Source organism: Saimiri boliviensis, chromosome 16 (assembly GCF_048565385.1).
Source record: "Saimiri boliviensis isolate mSaiBol1 chromosome 16, mSaiBol1.pri, whole genome shotgun sequence".
Taxonomy (NCBI): domain Eukaryota; kingdom Metazoa; phylum Chordata; class Mammalia; order Primates; family Cebidae; genus Saimiri; species Saimiri boliviensis.
This window is the reverse complement of record NC_133464.1, coordinates 34,361,990-34,375,305: the sequence shown is the minus strand read 5'-3', so window position 1 is coordinate 34,375,305 and position 13,316 is coordinate 34,361,990. Positions and strand designations below refer to the sequence as shown.

Below are 13,316 nucleotides of genomic sequence, written 5' to 3'. Positions count from 1 at the left end.
ATTTGATTAGAAATCAAGTCATTTGTCTCCGTGATCTGATTAGACTACAGTCTTAACATGGTAAAGATTGGAAATAATTGTTATATAAAAGAAGTAGAAGAAAGAAAGAAAAAAGCCAAATCTCTGAGGACAAAGAACTACCCTCTTTCCCTCAGTTAAACTTTCATTAACAACATGTGAAGAAGCAAAAACAAAGCCTTCAGTGTTCTCTTTAGAGGGTTCTTAGGAGCCTAGTCTGTCTGTAAGAAGCTTTCTTTTGCTAATGTAGGCTGAATCACTGACAAAGGCCAGTGTCAATGGTATGCTTCAAGAATCTAATCCTTGGAAGGGAAGCATTTCCTTGGATAGCTTTGCAATGCATTTGTCAAACGTTTTAAACCATTTAACAGAAAGAAGCATTGTGATGATAAGACTCAACATTGCCAATTCTTGGGATGCATCTGCCAGTGATAGGATGAGGCTTTCCGGGCTCCAGTGCTCAGGCACAAATGCAAATGCATATTTGGTATACATCTTGTGATCCAGTTTTGATAATTGGTTTTGGCCAGATTTATTGGCTTATTTTGTATCTGTTTCCTTGAAGAATATATTAATAATGTCTTATTCTAAATAATAAATTTTCTGATTAATCCTGAACTTCTTTTGGAAGGCTAACAAAGTCATGATGACAAACATGTCTTATAATCTCAAAATGATTCTGGAACATTGGAAAAGAAAGCCAGATAAAATCTCCCTTTTTGTTGCCTGTTGAAATTTCATTTTCAGTCACTTTTTTCGAGCTCAATGAAGTAAATATCCTGCTAGTTCCTCTTCATTGTAGGAGTGGAAAGGGAGTGATCTCTTTACTCCCTATCATAAGAATCAAGGCAGACACCCCTACAACAAAGACAGGTTAACAAGAGAAGAGCATAAGAAATTTGATTTTTTGAAATTTGATATTTGATTGTAGTTTTAGGTGACATGGAACCTTTGAAGACTAAAAGATACAGGGGAAATTATTCATTTTTATGGTTAGGTTCAATAAAGTATGGACAGTTGTATAGAGATATGATTGGGCAAGTGGTATGATCTAATGCCAACAGACTGAACGGGGAAATTCAGCAAGACCTCTCTGTTCAGTCTCTCTTGGACTCTGTGCACATTCCATGTACAGAATAGAACCCCTCTGAAAGGAGGGTCTCCATTTCTTTATGGCCAGCTATTAGATACAAGGGTGGTGGGTGTGGGAGGAGGGGAAGTTAGAGTAATACTTCTAGGTCTTATGGCTGACTTTGGTGAGAATGATTTCTGGATTCTATGATCACTTTGGGGGAAAAGAGATTCTAGTTCCTATAGCTTGCCTTGACAGAGAATAGGGGTCAAGGGACAAGAGGGCAGGAAGTCAGAGAGAGACTTTTGCTTCTGAGGCATTTGTTTTGGGGTATCATTTTCTGAGCCCCACACCATCTAGAATTCTGAATCTAATAGTAATATATTCAGGGGATCAATGTACCTATTGTTCTGACTTAATGCATTTGCTTTATGACTGCCAAGCATTGCTTTAAAAACACACACTAACCAGATTATTCATGATGGTTGCTGGGCTCAAAAATAGGAATCATCGTATCAGATAGCACTCACTCCCCCAAACCAAAGACGAGAAGTAGTTTTATCCCTCTTTTAAATAAGTTGGAAAAGAAGGGCGGGTGGGGCTGGGGAAAGGCTTTGGATTTACCTCAGATCAGGGATTCAGTGCACTTGGATATTTATTACCTTATTTATTCTCACATCATCTGCAACAATTTGGAGGGGAGAAGTAGTGTTTATTACCTCTTGCCTTTGGTTACAAAATGCATTAGCAGTGGAGGGAAAAGATGGGGGATGGTGGCGTATGGAAAACTCCAGAGCTGCGGAGTTTCTGGAAATGTTCAAATAATCTGCACCTCTTTCCTTGACTCCTTTCATTTCCCTCCTTCTCTTTTATTCTCCTACCTCTGTTTGGTGGTTTCTTGTGATTTGGAGGATTTTCCTGAAAAAATTGAAGAATAAAGCTAATAGACCTTCAGACTTCTTTTTTAAATATGATATTCATAAAGCAATGAATATTCGTATTTTCCCTATTTCTTTTTTCCTCATCCTCTCTGGCTTTCTCGCTTCTTTTCTTTATTTTTCTTTGAGGTGGGGTCTCCTTCTGTTGCCAAGGCTGGAGTGTAGTGCTTGATCATAGCTCAGTGCAGACTGGGCCTCCTGACCTCAAACAATTCGCTTGCTCATGCCTCCATAATAGCTGGGACTACAGGTACATACCACAGTGCCCAGCTAATGTTTTCTTCTTTTCTTTTCTTTTCTTTTGTTTTCTTTAGTTTTCATAGAGACAGTCTTGCTATATTGCCCATACTGCTCTTGAACTCCTGGGCCCAAGTGGTCCTCTGTTGTGGCCGCCCAAAGTGCTGGGCTTATAGGTGTGAGCCACCATGCCTGACCCTCACTTATTTTCTTTTCAATGGGACTCTCCCTGTCGCCCAGGTTGCCTGTGAGTAGTGAGTATGGCTTAGTTCTTAGGAACACTTAAGAGTCAGTTGGCTACTCTTGCCCTCCTTCCTCTTAGTCTAATAAACTCTGAACCTCACCTTCTGATCTAATAGCCAATCATTCTTAGAATTGAGAGTAGGAGGAAAAAGTGTTAAGTGATATGTTGGTGATAAAAATTGAATACACGTGTTTGGAAATTATTTACAATAAAAGAATTATGAATGTGATGTCAGTCACTAGCTTTCCTTCTTTTTCTGAATGAGGAGAAAGAACTAGAGCTTCAACAATTCCATTGATTTTACCTATGTTTGGATCCTTTAAAAAGCAATGTTGCTTTGTGAATATCATGTTTAAAAAAGAAGCCTGCAGGTTTATTAGCTTTATTCTTTAATATTTCCAGGGGTATCCTCAAAATCACAGGAGAATGTCAAATAGATGTTTCCAGAATAGGTTTACTTCACATAGGTCAATACACATGAACCGATGATGAAAGAATGAAATGCAAGAAGTCATCATTCATGTATTTTGGGGCATGAAACAAACATGAAGAACTGCTACTGTATCCTGTATGTTTTATGATAATATTTGACTCATATTTATATCAATTTAATATTTTCAGAGCTAGATTAAAATTCCAAAATATTTTGTTAATGGGATTGATAGGTTAGGGCAGGTGCTTTTTAAGGATAACGTCTTATGTCGCCATCATCCTCCCAGTGTGTGTGTGGATGTTTAGGGGTGGTAGGTGGGGGGAGTGCTTATGCACAGCCACAAGACCTGTGCCTACCTCTGCATTGTGAATCCTTTTTTAAAAAATTATCTTTTAGTTTAAGTTCAAGGATACTTGGGCAGGCTTTTTACATTGGTAGACTTGGGTCATCAGAGTTTACTGTACAGATTATTTCACTACCCAGGTATTAAGCCTTGTACCCATTATTATTTTTCCTGATCCTCTCTCTCCTCTCTCACCTGCAAATCCTTTTGCTGTTTCTCTGTCGGTCACTTCTTAGATTTGGTAGCAGCTTGGGAGGTTAGGAGATGTATTCTTCATCTTGTACTTCTAAAGCCTTCAGCTCTGATTGAACAGGCTTGAGTTGATTCATAAGCATTGTACTTTTGAAGTCATCTTGTCATATTATTGGAAATGCATTTCAGTGCACTCATACCAAATTAATTATTTTTCTAGTAAAACATTTTAAACAGCTTACAATTACTTGGCTATAAACAACACATTTAATTTATAATTGGCCAATATTTCTTGACCAATCATTGAGCATTGTCAGGAAGTGGTATGAACAGGGGAAGTTCCAAAACCTAATGTGCAAGTTTTTGCAAATGTGATACAATTTTTATGCCTATCAATTTACTTGAATGATTGATTAAATTGGATAGTTTGTGTAGATATTTACTTTAACATTTATTACCTCAACTATTGTTTTTCTTTTTGTATTTTGGTATTCATGTTTTTTTTTTTCAGGTCTCAAACACTTTTGTAGGCCCTTGAAAAGTTCATTGTCACTAGGCATTGAACCCAAGATGCATAATAAATAGAACAGGCCTGCAATGTAGGGCTCAACAAATAGCTAACATCCAAGTAGCCAAATAGCTGCCCACCAAGGCAGAGCATTCATGTTTGGTTACTGCTTTTGAGCAAAGCATTGGGTGTAGGCTTCTCATTGCAGTGCCTTTGAGACTAAAAGTTTTCAAAACGAGCGATAAGGAATGAGAATGAAAACAGATTTCACTGTCAGAGAAGAACAGCATTTTCATAGCATGGGTAGAATGAATATGAAGGAGATCCAGGGGTTTTGCGTTGCCATCAGAAAGTAAATCACCTAACCACGTTTGGATGATGAACATAGTTAGGCTTTACAGAGAAAGGCCTGTCACTGTTATATCATTGTTTATTTTAGCACCATCTGCTAGGTTCGAGATTTTAAGTGGATGGGAAGTTTACATTGATGCTTTGGTGTGCTTAGGCTGTTTTTTTTTGGTTGTTGTTGTTTGTTTTTTGGTTTTTTTTTTTTTTGAGACGGAGTTTCGCTCTTGTTACCCAGGCTGGAGTGCAATGGCGTGGTCTCGGCTCACCGCAACCTCCGCCTCCTGGGTTCAAGCAATTCTCCTGCCTCAGCCTCCTGAGTAGCTGGGATTACAGGCATGTGCCACCATGCCCAGCTAATTTTTTGTATTTTTAGTAGAGACGGGGTTTCACCATGTTGACCAGGATGGTCTCGAGCTCTCCACCTCGTGATCCACCCGCCTCGGCCTCCCAAAGTGCTGGGATTACAGGCTTGAACCACCGCACCCGGCCCTTAGGCTGTATTTTAAAAAGCTTGGTGACACATGTTCATTAACTAGTCATAAGAAACAAACTGTACAGTTTAAAATACCATTACTTTTTATTTATGATGTCGGTTTTCTTTTCTTGTTCAGATTATAGATCTGCAATTTCTATTTCTTTGGCTTGCCCATAATTCCCATACATCTTCTGTTGAAGTAACTCCTGAGTGATGTTGATTATTTGAGCTCCTTCAAAGTAATTTTCCCTTTCATTCTTGTCTTACTATTATTCTGGTCCTGTCTTCCTGAAAATTACTTTGCTAAGATTCAAATACTTGAAGCTGAATTTTAGAAAAGAAACAAATAATTGCTTCCGGACTGTTGTAAACTTACATTAAAACAAGGTTTCAATGTAAGTTTAGGAGAGTTTGGTTACATTCTTATCATCTTTCAGTAGAATTTTTAACATGTTAAAATAATGTAGAACCTTTTTAATCTGGAGGATTCTACTAACTCTCCATGAAAATTTTATCTAGGTTGTGTTGGAGTTTACATTTGCATAATATCTAAAAAAAGAATAAATAAGGCAATGAAAAATGCTAATAGACTCTTTAGATTAAAAAAAGCTATTTTAGAATTACACTATTTTAGATTAAACTCTATATATTCAATATAATTTATTTGTATGTTTTTAAATGACCTATTAATAAAATTATTTCTGGCTGAGTTCTATAAACTGTAAATTTGTTAATGTTTAATTCAATTGCTGTGTTTAAATGAACAAAACAAGTACATTTTTGAAACATAATTCATAATTCAGATTGATTTTCTATACACAATACTCTGAATTAGTCATATATAAATCAATTTCAAGACTGAGTTTTAAATGAGAAAGTGAATCTTTTATTCAGGTCACTATTCAGAAATTATTCTGAAGAAAAATCATTTACTGATCCGTTTCCTTAGAAATATCAGCCTGTGCTTACCCTTCAGTCATTCTCATCAAAACCCTACCCATCTCACCACCCAAAAGCTTTAATGCATTGGCTGTATGCAAAGAATGCTTAAAGCATTTACTGATTGTTTTTGCACTGAGTTTTCCTCTTCTTTGCATATTCCTCACTCTCATGTCTTTGCTAGTTTTGTCTTCTTGCCTTTCTCCAGTCTCCCCATGGGTAAAGCATCTCTAGATCCCCTTTGGTTAAGGGGTAAGCATTAACCCAAACTAGGTTAGTGCTACCCTCTGTCTTTAATATTTGTGTTAAAGAAAACTAAACGTGGTTCACGAAAGCCTCTGTACTTCCATATTTGAGTCCTTGTGGACAAACCGTAACCTAACTTAACAGGTAGACAAGACTAAAAACCAAACTTACGCATATGCTTCTGTAACAATAGCTAAGTGTCAGCCAATCCCAGCAGCCATACTTCAACCACTCATACACTGCTGACTGTTCAAACTGTGTTCAAAGAAGGCAAACGCCAACCTGTAACCAATCCAGCTGTTTCTGTACCTCACTTCCATTTTTCTGCATGTCACTACTTTTTTGTTGTTGTTGTCTACAAATTTGTTCTGACCATAAGGCATCCCTGGAGTCTCTATGAATCTGCTGTGATTCTGGAGGCTGCCTGATTTGTGAACCTTTTTTTTTTTTTCCTTGCTCAATTAAACTCTGTTAAATTTAATTTGTCTAAAATTCTCTTTTAACATGTATATCCAGACACAGTGATGGAAAAATAGACAGTCACTAGAACTGATTTATCCCACCTAAAAGGAGGCATCCATTAGTTTCTGCCCTCATCCTGTTTTTTCCAAACCTGGATTCTAAGCTTTACTTGCTAATCTGTGAGTAATTCTCAAAAAGAGCTAGGCTTTTTGATAGACAAAAAGTCTTTGAGCAGTAAAGGTTTGGTTTTGTGTGTCAAGATCCTAAGTTTTCCTCACTAATTTGCAAACTACCTATATGCTTCCTATAAATTTCCTTTTTGCTTAAGATAGTTGGAGTCAGTTACTATTTCTTCCCATCAATGACCCCAACCGGTCAACTCATCTACTTTCTTCCTGTTTTACTTCTCTTCCTTTTTCCTTCTCTATCAGCCTTTCCTCCTCCTTTCTTACTATTCTTTTATTTTTCCTCTTCTTTTTTGGAGGCTTTTAATAATGAAAGAAAAATACAGTTAACAAAAATAGAAAAATGAAAATACTTTAAAGGCATTTAATCACAACTACTCTTTATTTTCAAATTAAAATTGAGGGTTTCTTGACTACATATTGTGTACAGTTCCAAGTCTTATCTGTGTACAAGTAAATATTATTAATAGCAAAATTAATAAGCAAAGCAATTAATCCCCCTCCAAGAAATTATGCAGTACCTCCAACAATTTTACAGTTTTGGCCCATTAAAACACATTTATGGCTTGTCTGAACTAATTAGATGATTTGATCCATGCGGTATTTATTTTCAAATGGTTTGCTGCCAGATCTATGTCTTACTACAGCAATTAAGGTAGTTATTTTTGGAAGTAAGCGTTTAATATCTTCTTGTTGCAGGCTGAAACAATTTAAGGTTTGATGTCCAGACTCAGCTTATGATTAAAGGTAAACTTAAATATTTAACATAGAAGAAGAGGAGCCACAACTACAAAGTTTACTTGAAAATGAAGTGAGTCATTTCACGAGTCATTTATCTTTTATGCTTGCATGCATAATCAACAGAAGTTTGTGTTTTGTACTCAATTCCTTTCTCAAGACAGCCAACAGCTGTTCCTTCCCTCAAGCTGTAAACTTCATCTTCCTGTTTTACCTCAACTGTTTTGCACAGACTGCCTTAGACATAATGGCAGTTGAAAATAAGAAGTTTTTGTAAGTCGTAGTGGTTATTGTCAGTAATAACTACTAGATGGTATTAGGAATCAAAGCTGGGTCTGCTAATGTCAGCACCGTTAGTTCAGGTAGTATTTCCAAACATGAAATATTTACAACGAGGAACATGAGCCTAGCCTAGAAATCATGTTTTTTCAGGGAGAAATCCAAGGATTTTCTCTTCTAAGGGCAATGTAGCAGATTAAGATAGCTGGCATCTATCTGAATCAATAAAATTTCCCTTTTATGTTAGCAGACCTAAGTGTCAATTATGCTCCAGAGTTAACAATTGCATAGACTTTATTTCTGTTTTTAAAAATTGTTAGCATAGTATTTATTCCCCTTGTAGTTGTTTCAGTATCTTAAATATTTATTGGTCTGGTCGTGTGCTAAATATTTTTGGCTTAGAGTTAAAAAGCCGTAAAATGTAATTTTTGCAGATTTAGAAGGGTGGTATATAATTTTAATCCAATGTTGCACTTAGGACAGGTCTTTTACTTCCTTGTAAGTAAATCTCTTCCTTTTCTGACAGAAATATTTATCGCCTTAGAGGTGTTACAAGTATTTTAGCAGAGATGACAAGAAGAAGTGATAAACTGCTAACTTTGGTTTTAAAACAGTGATTTGAACTGAAAACAAAGCAAACAATCTTGAATGCCAAGACACTTGATTTGTAAAAAGTAGGCTTTTGATAGACATGAGGTCTCCGAGTATAAAAGTTTGTTTTCCAGTGTTAAGAACAAATCCCTGGAGGAATAAGGAAGTAAAATCAATAGGTTCAGGAATATTTTTAGAAGAGAAGAGATGAGGAGCCAGATAATTCTTCGTAGGATTGCCTGTAGGAAGATAAGAACTCCAAAGGAATCCCATATTCAGCTCTTGCCCTTTTCCTTTCCTCTTGGCCAGATAATAAACCTCAGCTGATGTTTGCAGGCTGACACTGACAACCTGAATACAGAGGAAATGTGGAAATCATGGCGGTTTATCAAAAATGTTGAAAGCTTTTTTTCACATCTCATATTTTTGATTGCGAAATAGTAAATGCTAATGTGTTAATGTATATGTGGAGATAACTCTTAACTAGCTTTTCTCATTAATAGGATGTCAGGAAATATTGTGGAAGGCTTTGAAATGTACCCCAAATTGCTGGATATCCTGTCTAGTGAATGCTTCTAGATTCTGTTTCCTTTAAGGGCATTTACAACCGTAAGTTATAGAAAACTGATATTAATGTAAGTAACTTTTGTCTGTAGAAATGCACATAGCTTTGATCAATTTTTATTGTGTTAATATGAACTAATTTTTAATCTATTTGTACATTCATTTCAGTTTTTTGATTGCTTATATGTATGTGCTTTTTGAAATGTTTTTTGAACCCGTTGTAACATCTTACTGGTTCCCCCATTAATTAATGAGTTAAATAAATTTGTTGGCACATGATAATTTTATATTAGAAAAAGATTAATGATTTCACCCTTAAAAATTATCTCATGATATCTATTATATTTTAAGTGAATAAGAAATTTCTGGAGATATATTAACTGATTTTAAAATCTTTGTATGATGATGAATATTTTAGACATCTACCCCAAACAGCAGAGGAAATAGTTTGTAGAACAGCAAGTGGTAATTACCTATTGCCACTCCTGGAATCATATTGTATAGGTATTGTGTGTTAAGGAACAAGCTAATTTCCCTTGGCTTTATATTTACATAAAGAGGTTTTCTGTGGGTAAACAGTCTTCTCCATTCCCTTACTCAGTCTTTACTAAGGGAAACGAAGTAACTTACCTGATTGAGGATATTGGGAGAAAATGGGCAAAATTCAGAATGAAGATAGAGCAATCTCTTTATCCTAGTGCTCTTTAGAATCAGTTACTATTGTCTTGAAACCTAAAACTGAGAGGTCTACCATTTATCTGCATTGTTAACAAAGTCCACTGCACCAATAGACTTAACCCCTGTTCTTTAAGAGCTTTATCAGTCATAGAGCTTATATTTTTGACTTCCATTGCTTGCATCTACTTATCCAATGGTTTGGAACTCAGCCAAGAAAAAGGGAAGTTATGTATTAGTCCCTCAAACCCAAGAAAAGGAACTACCCTGTCAATCTTTCATACATGAATACTTAATTTACACTTTGAATGCTTTAACACTAATTAATGAGATTTGTTCCAGAAATGCCTTAGTAGAAATTGAAGTGATTTTAGAATAAAGTTAGAGGACAGAGCAAACTTGTGGAATAGAATAAGTTTTTCAACATTCAATTTTAGAAGCAAACAGTATTATAAATTTATATTACATCAGAAATGTCTAAAAGTTCTTACTAGTCTGTGAATTATGTTAGAAGTTCTTACTAGGCTGTGAATTATGTTATAGGTGAATCCAATGCCCTTGTGTACCTTCTGTAAGCAAAGAGACTTTGGCTCACTTTGTAAGTTAATAAAGTTAGGAAAGTTGCAAATTTTTAAATATAGTTATAATAGAAAAAGATTTTTAAAAACCCAAGCCCGAAGGCATGAAGAGCTTCCAATAGTTTTGTGGCAGACTTTACAGCTTGTAAAAAGTAAATAGATAATTTTTTTTTAAAGATTTTATGTGAGACTCGCCTACTTAGTTCAATAAAACATTTACTAGGGAGTTGTTATATTTAAAACTACTGCATAAATAAGAATAATGGATGTACTTAATATCATTATTTTGTAATAAAGTAAATTTATTTGAAAATTTGTGGTATTCGTTAATGATTCCATTAATCTCTGAAAAGACTACCAAAATAACCTATTAACAAAGCAAAGCAAAGTTATTTATTACCTCAGTAAGGGATGATCTGTCTCTGGGAGTCTTTGTAGCCTCTCAGAATAAGATAAAATGTTTCTGAGAATTACCTTATTCTTAAAATAATATAAAATGTTTCTGGTAGAATGCTGATTAGGACTGAGGAAAATGTGTAACAAAACAGTTTCAAATTGGTGGACATAGTGAGGTAGGGGCTGCAAAGTGGTCTTGAAGAGAAGATTGATGAGCCTAGTGGAACAATCCAATGTTCTGAGATGGGTATTTACTCTGATAAGGGATGGTTGAGAAGCCTATTATTGGAGCAAATGAATTTTTGGAAAGTTTCTTTAAAAAACAATGAAGTTATTTGTACTTTGTCTTCCCGTGCAAGAGTTTATCAGAATAGTAGTCTTGTTAGTGAAGGCGGTTGAATTGTAAAGTCATTTTAAAGTAAGCAATGTGCTATGTAATGGCAGATAATTTAGGGTCTGTATAGCAAGTTTTTGCAATGTAATTTTCAGTAACATTTAATATTTTGGGGGTCATTTGTTGGCTTTTTTCACGATATAAATTTGACTTGAAAGTCCTCATTCCTTTCCTTTCATTTTATTTTGTGGGCAGCACAAGAACCTAGATCTTCACTCCACTTTTTTCTAAGTGGAAAAAAATCGACATTTTTAGAGGTGACCAAATTTAATAATAAAAAATATAAATACTGCATGTTATGCTGCTTGTTTAATATTTTAATATTCATTACTTTCTTTTATGGTTCCCTGTTTCTACCTTTCAGATGCTAAGAATTATAATTGCATAAAAATAACCCTAGGGATGATATATATTGCTTCTGATGTATATCAGAAGCTTTCTGGGGACTAGGGCTGGTTCTCAGTGTTGAGAAAGTAGTGAAATCATTCCTAAGCAAAATTCCATATTATATTCTCTGAAGACACAGTACAATGATTATGAAACCTCGGCTGAGTGTTGATAATCTCATGTATCAATCTCCCTCAGGATGGAACTATTTGTTCCTGAAGCAATCAGATGGAATAAAATCTAAAGTACGTAGATGCAGCAAATCTAGTTATAATCTTGATCCTGGAAACTAAGATCAACCAAAGCCCAGGGTCATGAAATATGGGTCAAGAAAGGAGGTAATTATACAAAGAAATTGATTCAGCCATCATATGGTGTGAATTTGTCAAAGGCATGATCAATCCATAAAGGCCATCCTATCACCAAGGCAAATGGAAGCATTTTCTCTATTCTTTCCAGGCTAGTGTTATGGGGCAATGTTTTTCTTTTCAAGGCTAACCTTTGAATTAACTTGATATGAGATAGTTTGATTTCACCTGGAGGGGAAAGGAGGGATGGAGAAATGGAGAAAGCATTGGAGGGAAAACATGGGGACATAACAGAGCAGACTCCTTACAGCTATTTTAGATTGCATTAATTTCTAGGAATGGCCTAGTTTTTAAGCTACTTTCAAATCAGATGTTGGCCAAGAGGATTGTCAATTTTCCCCCAAGCATCAAGTGTATCAGTGTCCTAAGAAATTCTTACAATCAATGTCTGTTCATCCAACTAGTATTTATTGGGCACACACTGGTTTCACAACTGATAATGTGGAATCTGAAAAAAATTCAGCAAGAAAGCCTGCAGTTTAATTATTGCCTGCCAGTTTATATCTAACAGTGGCAATTACAAGTTACTTCTCTAGGTTTTTGTTATGGAGAAAGCGTAAATTTTTGGCTATGAAAAATAATGAGAATAAATACATATTGTTCTGTGAGAAAGGTAGAAAAATATGCTCACTTTTGGTTTGAAAAGGCCCCTTCTTGTATCTTGGTATATAGTATCAAAGTTACTGGGAATTTGCATACAGGTCTAAGAAGCTTCAGGGAAGGAAAAGAATCAGGAATCTCAGTCTTTCTCTTCTGGGAATCACAATCCTGGAACCTCTCAAAGGAATCGAGATAGCTCTAACTTGAATGGCTTATGCAACAGCAGTGTTGGAAGAACCACAATCCTGCTCCCCTGGGATACAACCACAACTGGTAAAAATAATTAAAGTATCTGGAAATGGCATACAGAAGATACAAATGTATCTTCGTACAAAAAATGAAGATGCACTTGTTTAAGAAAATTTACTATCTTAGAAAGCACAGTGAGAGTCTGTGGCACTTGAGATATGACCTGTTCTCTTTCTTTCCTCTCCCCCAACTCATTGTGTCAGAAGTTCCACCCTAGGTGAGTGTAGCCAAAAAGAAAAGACTTTCTTTATGTCTCTCCTTCCCCAGCTCCCAGTCAAGGGCTTAATGTCTTCTCCAGGAGGGTCAGGCCATCAGCATATTTGTGTGGCTGAGATGTTGGAGGCTGACCTTCCCCAGGCCAGCTCATGGGATGGAGGTTCTAAACCACACATGGCATGGTGGGGCTCCTTTGTCCTTGGCTCAGCTTATTCATAGGATGGAGAATCTACATCAGGAGAGGCAAGCTGAGAAGACAAGAGACTGCAGGCTTTGCTGAATGCCCTAATTACAAAGCAGGGATGTCATTTGGCAGCACCAGGCACTAACCCTACCTTCAGCTCTGGTGGTTCAGAGATTTTGCCTAGGTAGAGAAGCAGACTGTAACCATTGAGAACACTGACAATCTCCCCAAAAGAACTGATTTATTTGTGACAAAATATGAGAAAGTTCAGGTCTACAGGTGTTCTTAAAAACAATGACGATTTTGCTAGTAAACAACTAAGACGAAGCTGTTAGCTTTATGAAAGCAACAAGAAACTATAGGCTAGCTACTTTATCAGAGGTAATTAGAGAAAAAGACAAATAAGAGCTTTCCTGAGGTGAGAACAAACCTCAAAGACTGGTCTCAATAACTACCT

At 36.0% G+C, this 13,316-nt stretch overlaps 1 long non-coding RNA gene across 1 annotated transcript in view; it reads left to right on the top strand.

Moving 5' to 3' along the window:
• Positions 1-11,117, top strand: part of LOC141581610 (uncharacterized) — a 43,752-nt gene extending 32,635 nt beyond the window's left edge. Inside the window, exons 4-5 of the long non-coding RNA XR_012514343.1 lie at positions 7,340-7,451; positions 8,752-11,117. This is a non-coding gene — a long non-coding RNA (uncharacterized LOC141581610). The remainder of the gene's footprint in view (positions 1-7,339; positions 7,452-8,751) is intronic.
• Positions 11,118-13,316: the final 2,199 nt, after the last annotated feature.